Raw genomic sequence first — 8,764 nt, forward strand, 5'->3', positions numbered from 1 at the left:
GTTGGTGCGCATGCGCCCGCCGGGCCCTAGAGCAGCCGCTCTAGGCAGCCGGAGGTCGCACGGGGTTGAGAGCGTAAAGAGGTCTCTCCTCTATGGTTGCGGGAGCTGACCATGGTCGGCCCGTAGGCCCAGGTTATTTCCGGAAGCGAAGCCTTGTCCTCTACTTCCGCGGGGTCCTAGCAGGTGGCGGTGACCGAGTGGGTCCCAGGACTAGTGGCGAGGTGAGCTTCGACACGGTGTGGGGTGGTAATGGTCCGGCAGGGCGCTTGGCTTGAGAGTGCGGCGCGGGAGACGGAACTGAACCCGCTCCCGGAGCTGCGCTGGCGGGGTGGGTCCAGGCTCTGGGGCCTCCTCACCCCGGCCTGGACGCGTCCGGGCCGGGCTGCGGACCGTAGTTTGGCAGTTCCCCTTCTCTTACGAGGCGAAGGAAGACCCACGCCACTGCAGGTCTCTAGTCCTCGCCCGCGTCGGGGTCTGAGTCAGAGCCACTCGCCCCTGGGGTGGTGACAGAGATGGGTCTTGTTTCCACTTACTTGCGGGCTATGGGCGCCCGCCACGTCGGCTAGATCCGAGGCACCTTCCTGTCCCAAGGCAGAGGGTTTCATAATGGGAAATGAGGATAACGGAACATCAGACTCCAAAGTGACACCGGGGCTGACCTAGAGCTTAACTCTTCTCATTCCCATACTCACGACTCAAAAATCGTGTGCTGATGAGAGCGTGTGTGTGTGTGTTAGGAGAGAGACGGTGTGTCTTACTGGGGACCTTTAACTGGGCAAGGGGCGAACCCCTAACTTTAGTTGAGAAGAGAAAGTGGGAGCCATTGGGTCCTCCCCACGGAAGCCCATTGGCCCGCCCTTGGAGTGGCCCCAACGTCACACCAGGAGAGGCCAATGCGAAGGAGTTTTCCTTTCACCTTTAGGTACGGACTGCACGTGCCGATGAAGTTTTTTTTTTTTTTTTTTTTACTTTTGTCAGTGTTCTTTTATAAATAGCCTGGATGTATCCCGACCAAAGTGCACGGTATGTGCCTGGGAATATCGTCCATAAACCTGATAGGAAAGTCGTACTCTGTCCAGGCCTGTTCACACACACACACACACCCTTTCCCCTCTTTCTCTCTGGCGTTATAAATGCTAACCACACTGTAGCCAGCATTCAGTAAAATGTGACAGTTAGTAATGCTATTATTATCAGTCAGCAAACTTTTTACCTGGTCAACGTTTGACATCTAATCCAACAATCCTTTAGCGATGATATTAGTGTGGCCTGATAAATGGAAAGTAATGAAACGTGAGGAGAACAAAGGGTGACCAGATTGGGAGCCCAGGTTAGCCTCGCTCTGAAGACTTAACTTTGGTTTTGGTTTTGTTTTTTTGTTTGTTTATTGGGGGGGGGGGNGCATTTTGAGACAGGGTTTCTCTATGGAGTCCTGGCTGTCCAATAATTCACACTAGGCTGGCCGAGAATACACAGAAATCCACCTGCCTGTGGGGATTAAATGCCACCATGCCTGGCTTGTTTTATTTGTTGAGAAAGGGTTTATGTAATCTAGGCTGGCCAAGAATAATTCTTGGACTTCTGATTTCCCTGGCTTTCTGACTTGAGTAACAGGAAATGGAGAAGGTAGAAAATGAAACTCTTGAACTGGGTCTACAAATCTGGACTTACGAAAAAGAGAGATTTCCCTGAGCGGTGTGTGCCACCATGCCCAGTTTATACACTGCTGATGATAGAACCAGTCAGCCAACACTCTACCAAGTAGTCCAGATTAGGTAACACACAGATAAACTTTACACAGTTAACTTGGGTTTGGAGTGGATTAATCATCAAAAACAGTTTGGATCTTGTTAGTGGATACTTTTGACTCAGAAATCTTAACAGATGGGAGTGTAATGATCCATTTAAGATAGATATTGACAACCATGCTGATTATGCCAGTTAAAAAATTTAAGTCCTTTTAATTGATGACAAGACCATAAGTGGCCGTATGCCTCTGAAAATATCCCTTGCTGCCTCTGCCCAGGGATAGAGTTTTTAAAGACAAAAACCTCAAAGACCTTAATTTACGTCAAAGTTAGATGAGGATCAGAGTAAACTTTCATTCCTGGCAGGGCATAATTTTAGATGTAACCTCAAATGGGCATCCAAGGCAGACATTGGGTTGCAGAAAGGGGAAAGACAAAATACATTCAAAACCAGATGGCATTACCTTAGTCATTTCAGGAGGAGCATTTGAAGAAAAGAAAAAAAAAAAAAAAAAAAACCTCAAGGAGCAGAAATTTATAGGTGGTCTATGAACAGAGTCTAATCTTAGTAATAGAAGGAACTCCTGTGAGTTGTGATATATGGTTATTATCCCCACAGTATAGGGGATACAAAGAAAGGAAATGACCTACCCTAGATCAAGCAGCTAATGGTTTGTTGAGCTAAAATTTAATGTGATCATTCTGCCTCAAGTTTGTGCTATAAGTGAAAATGTTCACTTGACAGCCAGACATGATGGTGTCTCAGCATTTAACAAGCCAAAGCCTGTGGTGGTGCAGACCTTTAGTTACTTGGTAGACCAAGGCAGGAAGATTGCAAGTTCCAAGTCTTAGTTCTATGGATTGGGGCTGAAGGTACTACCTCTGTAGTAGAGTGTGTTTAGAGTGAACAAAATCCTGGCTTCAGTTCCCAGCACTAGGAAAGTTAGTTTACTACTTTGTCATGCATATTCTTCACTGAATAAAACCACAGTTCTAGGTTTTATTTTGTCTTCTTTTCTTTTTCCGTAGTAGGGAGTGTTGTTTTGTTGAGATGGTTTCATGCATCACTCGCTGGCTGGCCAATGATGACCTTGAACTCTTAGTCCTTCACCACTGAGCTGCTGGGATTACAGGCCTGTACTATCGGGTCCAGTTTAGTGGGGAAGGTTTTTGGGCAGTTTAATGGGAATTTTGCTCTAGGGAGATGATTCAAACATTGAAAAAAAGAGATTCACAAAAAGAGAATAGGAAATGAGCATTATTTAAGTTTCACTTTAGCCATACCTAGTCTGTCATAGTTAGGCATTTACATGCAGATTACATATAGGAGTAAACTTCTAGGCTCTTGTGAAGAACTTGTTTTAGGTACATAGTCAGGTCCATATCTATAAATTGCATATCTGCAAGTTCAGTGGTGAATGAGGGGAAAAATTCAGTTCAATTGTGGGCTAGAGAATGTAGCTCAGTAGTATGGTGTTTATCTGTTGTGCACAGTGACCCTGAGTTCTACCTCCAGTCCTGCCAGAAAAATCCAGGAAGTTCCAAAAAGCAACATTTGATTTTTGACGTATGCTAAGTACTACACTGAATCAAGAGGAATGAGGCTATGTGTAGGTGTACACACCCTGATAGCTTCCCACCATTTCACAGATCCTTAGCCTCTCCAGCTCTCTGGGCATTGTTTGCCTGGTATTTTGATCACTTGTACTTTGTAGTCAGGCTTACTGTGGTTGCTTATATAACAAGCATGTTAAGAGATGACTAAAGGAGCCTGGTGGTGGTGGCACAAGTCTTTAATCCTCATACTTGGGAGGCAGAGGTGCATGGACCTCTGTGAGTTCCAGGACAGCAAGGCTACACAGAAACCAGAGGGATTGGAGAGAAGACAGGGTGGGGTGGAGGGGTATAGGAAACAGTGCATAGGCCACTTGCAAACACTGTCCTTGCCCAGAAAGGACTTGCACACCCATGAATCCTGTCACCCTGGAAAGTCCTGGAGGAGACACCAAAGGAGGACTGTGTACTCTTCTGCCTTGTTCTCAGACATTCTAGTTCAAGTTCTTGAAGTTTCCCACGGGATTCTATTGAAGATATTAAGAGTCACATTAATAAAGAGTCAGATATTTGTTTGCTTCAATTTTCATCTGCAAATATTTAGAGCCCCACTTTGTAGCTATTGTGTGATATAATAGGATTCTGTAACTTGATTCGAATTCATGGAGTCCAGATTTGGAGAGACAAATGTGGCTGAAATAGGATGTGCAAAATAAAGTCAGCAACTGCATTTTGCTTTTCTAAGAGTAGATAGAACTTAAGAGGGCTGCTGTATTGGGGAAAAGAGCCTACAGAACCTGGAATCTCCTACCACATTTGAATCATGTTATCAGTTCTGCTTTTGGCAGGGTTGAGAGGGAAGGTGAATGGGTTTGCATAAAGGAAAGTCTTGATTCTACGATAGATTTACTTCCTTCTAGTGCAGTGGTCCTCGGTCTCTGAGTTTCAACAAATTTGGGGGTTGAGTGATGCTTTTTAGGGGTTGCCTAAGACCATCAGAAAACACAGATATTTATATTAACAATTCATAAACACCAACATTACAATTATAAAGTAGCAGTGAAAATAATTTTATGGTTTGGGGTCACCACACATGAGGAATTGTATTAAAGGATTGCAGCATTAGGAGGGTGGAAAACCATTGTTCTAGTACCTTAATAGGCAAAAACAATACAGAGCTAGGTCACGTCTATGATTCAAGATTGGTTAGAAAGTCAGTAATTTTGCTCATTTGTTTATTGGATTGTTTTTGTTTTTTTGAGACAGAGTATCACTATGTAGCTTTGGCTGTCCTGAAACTTGCTGTGTAGACCAGGCTGGCCTTGAACTCACAGAGATCCTCCTGTTTCCATCTCCTGAATTCTGGAATTAAAAGGTACACACCACTACTCCCAGCTGAATCTCACTGATATAACCAGCTCAGTATGCTCTGGAGGATTGTGGGTAGGGAAGGGGACAAGGCCAACCTAGGAGGACAGTATTGCTCTGGAGGATTGTGGGTAGGGAAGGGAACAGCCTCTTTCTGATGGAGATCTTAGTTCTGTTGAGGGACAAGGCCAACCTGGGAGGGTTAGGTTACAGAATGACTTGTCTTAAGAATTGGTATGCACAGGTATGGATCCTCTTGACCCCTTTTTAAAGTTTTATAAATCTGTAAGAGGTGTGCACTAACCTTTCAGGGTTTGTAAGGTGCCCATCAATTGTTCCTACAGAAAATAATACAAGACAGTTTATACTTAACTTTTACTCACCAGCACATGCCAACGAGACCTCTAACTGCTTCTGTGGCAGCCTGCGTACCAGCATCCTGGAACTTGGAACCATCAATTTACACTGGAGTTCACGTCTCCTAGAGTCCAGCCTATCTAGTGTGCAAGTGAATTTTGAGGCTAGTTATCTCAGTGGCCATCAAAGAACTGCTAGGATTGTCTTGGTGAACTTGTGGCGAGCCCAACCTTCCATGCTTCATATCCCGGTCATCCTTGGTCACCGTCCAGGATCAGTGTACAGAAGAGACAAGATGTGGCCTAACAGATCATATGATGAAGTTCCTCAGAATGTCTCCAGTGATGAATCTACCCTGAGGAAAACAAGAGGTGATCTTTCTGCAAGCCGACAGCATGAGTGCAGGGATGAGAAAGATGACTTTAGAAGAAAATGTTCCTCTTCTTCCCATTATTCAGAACAACAGTCTCCCCATAAAGGGGCTTCTTGTTTTTCCAGAAAATCATGTGTAGATCAGAAGAACTCCCCACATAGCAGATCTGGATCCAGTGGAAGCCATTCTCCAAAACAAAGCAAACTGCATTCTTCCCATGGGTCAGAGCTTAGGAAGTCCAAGCATGCTCATTCCTCCTACAAACGGCACAGTGAAGAAAAGCCAGAAGGAGGTAAAAAGAGGGCTGGCCAGTCTTTGAAAACACCAAGAGACACACACCCAAAAAGTTCTTCAGCAGTTCCTTCGTCAGAAAGTTTAAACAAACTCAAAAGGCTTGATGAAAAGGGACGTCCTAAAGCTGCAAGCAGGCAAGCTGTAGAAAAGCCAATGATGGCAGATGAAAGTGACTTACCTAAAATTTCTGAGTTTGAAGTTGGCTTCTCAGAACTTATGGATCAGTCACAAGAACCTGAGTCAAACAAAAAAGATCACACAGAACTCATTGATAACCAAGTAACCAATCGCTGTAAAGCAATAGTGTCAAAGACCAAGGAAATTGAACAAGCCTACTACCAAGACTGTGAGACCTTCGGAATGGTGGTGAAAATGCTGGTTGAAAAAGACGCTTCCTTAGAAAGGCCCATTCAGTCTGCGCTTCGGCAGAATTTACGTGAACTGAGTGAGCGCTGTGTGGAGGAGCTCAGGCAGTTCATTGCAGATTATGATGCTGCTGCTTCCTAAGGACTGGTGCTCTAGCAGAAAGTGTATCTTGATTGTCATTCCAGAATTGTATAAATACTTCAAATAGGGAATTTTTGTGATGAAACAACTTCAGTTAAGCATCTAGGATACATCTAGGAAACATCTGAAATGGTCAGCTTAAAATCATCTTCAGAAATGTTTCTACTTATGGAACCTCATGATTCATACACTCACCAGTGTGTGTCTTAGCCTGCTGCGGAGGCTTACTAACTCATGTTCTGTAGTCTTCCAAGGAGATGAATGTATGGCTCAGTGTACTTTACAGTTAGATTGAACTTCATAGTAAATGGTAGCATGTAAAATTGTTAGGACTTGAGTTGTGATTTTTATTGACTTTTGGCTTGTTTTCTTAGGCTTTGTTGCTTTTATTAAAATCATCCTACATTAAAGTTTGTTTTCTTAATAAACTGGTACTTTGGTATCTTAAGAGAATAAAACACGGGGATGAGCTGACTCTTCAAAGGACACATAAGTTTGTAATATGAGTTGAAGTTGATGTATCTGTGAGGTACTGGGGATTACGCTCAGAATTTTGTTATTCTAGGCATCTGATCCACCACTGAGCTATAATCCCAGCATCAAAATGAATATTTTAAACCAACTATTATTAGAGCATGTGTTACTTGGTAACCCCTATAAGCTTTTTGGTTTGGGGTTTTGTGGTTTGGGGGAGGGATTTGTTTTTCTTAATAGCTTTCTGAGTTGTTGAACAACTACTGCATGTAATGCAGAATAGATCCTAGAATGTCTGCCAGAGGGATAGCAGATGACAGGCTTAGCCTGATGCCCTTCTCAGCCTGCACTCATCTTGCCCAACACAGCTTAAGGCAATCTGTTCAGACAACAAGTCAGGGTCTAATGGAGCATGTTACCTTTATCCTAGTCACCTCTGGCCTTCTCCAGAGTCTTTTTGGAATTGGAAAAATACAGAGTTTTAGATTAGAGAGACTGGAAATGCTGTCTGTCTTATTAATGGAAGAGTTAGGTTTACTGGCTACAGGAATTCCATAACATTCTATTCTGTTCACTGACAGTTGGTTCTTACTGCCATTCCTGACCTTTGCCTCAGTTAGTCTGGGCACATTAATGTTTATATGGTAGTCATGGGAGATGGATACTTTTTGTATTCTACCAGCATTTATAGTGTTATCCCAGACTAGGCCTGGCCTCCGGATTTGATTGTGAATGTTCTCTGTGGAACAGTCTAAGAGCTAACAGTTAGAGTTCATGTCCCAGATAGTGTTGTCAAATCCTAGCTTGTTTTTCTCATCTGTACCATTGCAGCACCTTGGTGTATACTAGGTGATAAAGGAGTGATTCATACTTATTAAGTACTTTGTTAGGATAGTATCTTTATGATGAAATTCTTTCAATTTCTATTTAATGTGTATTAAGATGTTTATTTTAGGGCTGGAGAGATGGCTAAGCGGTTAAGAGCACTGACTATTCTTCCAAAGATCCTGAGTTCAAGTCCCAGTAACCACATGGTGGCTCACAACCATCCGTAATGAGATCTGATGCCCTCTTCTGGTGTGTCTGAAGACAGCAACAGTGTAGTTATTTATAATAATAAATAAATTTTGGGGCCAGAGAGAGCAGGGTTAACTGGAGCAAGCGTAGGTCCTAAAAATTCAATCCCAGCAACCACATGAAGGCTCACAACCATCTGTACAGCTACAGTGTACTCATATACATAAAATAATAAATACATCTAAAAAAAGATTTTTATTTATATGTATGTGTGTTTTGTCTGCATGGGTATCTGTGTACCACGTGTATGTGGTGCCTGTAAGAAGCCAGAGGATGACACCAGATCCCCTGAACTGGAGTTACAGATGGTTGTGTCCTGCCATGTAGGTGCTGGGATAGTTCTCTGGAAAAGCACCCATTGCTCTAACCACTGAGTCATCTCTTCAGACCCAAAGTGGGGTTGTTTTGCTCACACTGAATATCTTTGCAAAGAGATGATTGAAAAAAAAAAGTTTTAGGCTGAATTTGAAATAGACCTTAAAAACATTCCTGAAATTTTAGGTATAATCTCGATCCTGGTAACTGAGTTTGAGTTGGTTTTCTTTGAATGTCTATGTGTGCACATGGAAGCCAGAGGCTAGGGCACTATTATTCAGGTTCCATCCATCGTCACTAGGCCTGGGACGCTTTCTTTAGGCTATGGAACCTACTTGTTTCCACCTGTCAGCTTTGTAATTGTAATAAGCTACACATGCCTTATTTGTTTATTTTTGTTTTAATGTACATTGGTGGTATGTCCATGTGAGAGTATCAGATCCCCCCCAAAACTGGAGTTACAGACTGTTGTGAGCTGTCGAATGGGTGCTGGGTATTGAACCTGAGTCCTTTGGAAGAGCACCTGATAACTCTTAACCATTAAACCATCTCTTCATCCCACCTTATTTATTTGTTTATCTTTTAAAATATGAGGTCCAACTTAGGTCTTCAGGCTTGTACAGCAAGCACTTAACAACTGAGTACTTTCTTTTTTTTTTGGGTTTTTTTTTTTTTTTTTTTTTTTTTGGTTTTTTTC

General features: G+C 43.0%; 1 protein-coding gene and 1 pseudogene across 4 annotated transcripts in view; both read left to right on the forward strand.

The window, feature by feature from the left end:
- LOC110311573 lies at positions 1-6,629 on the forward strand (annotated as a pseudogene). 2 transcript variants are annotated; one of them, XR_002379973.2, is made up of 2 exons: positions 1-221; positions 5,057-6,629. The product of XR_002379973.2 is annotated as a periphilin-1 pseudogene, transcript variant X2 (transcript). The 2 variants fall into 2 exon arrangements; XR_002379974.2 differs by lacking the exon at positions 1-221 and adding an exon at positions 4,586-4,677.
- Positions 6-8,764, forward strand: part of Bfar (bifunctional apoptosis regulator) — a 30,106-nt gene continuing 21,347 nt past the window's right edge. The window contains exon 1 of one of the 2 annotated variants that reach the window (XM_021184962.2): positions 6-221. The gene's annotated coding sequence lies outside the window, so the exon portion shown is untranslated. The remainder of the gene's footprint in view (positions 222-8,764) is intronic. The other variant, XM_021184963.2, reaches the window with a different exon arrangement.

This window comes from Mus caroli, chromosome 16 (genome assembly GCF_900094665.2).
Source record: "Mus caroli chromosome 16, CAROLI_EIJ_v1.1, whole genome shotgun sequence".
NCBI classification, from domain to species: Eukaryota; Metazoa; Chordata; class Mammalia; order Rodentia; family Muridae; genus Mus; species Mus caroli.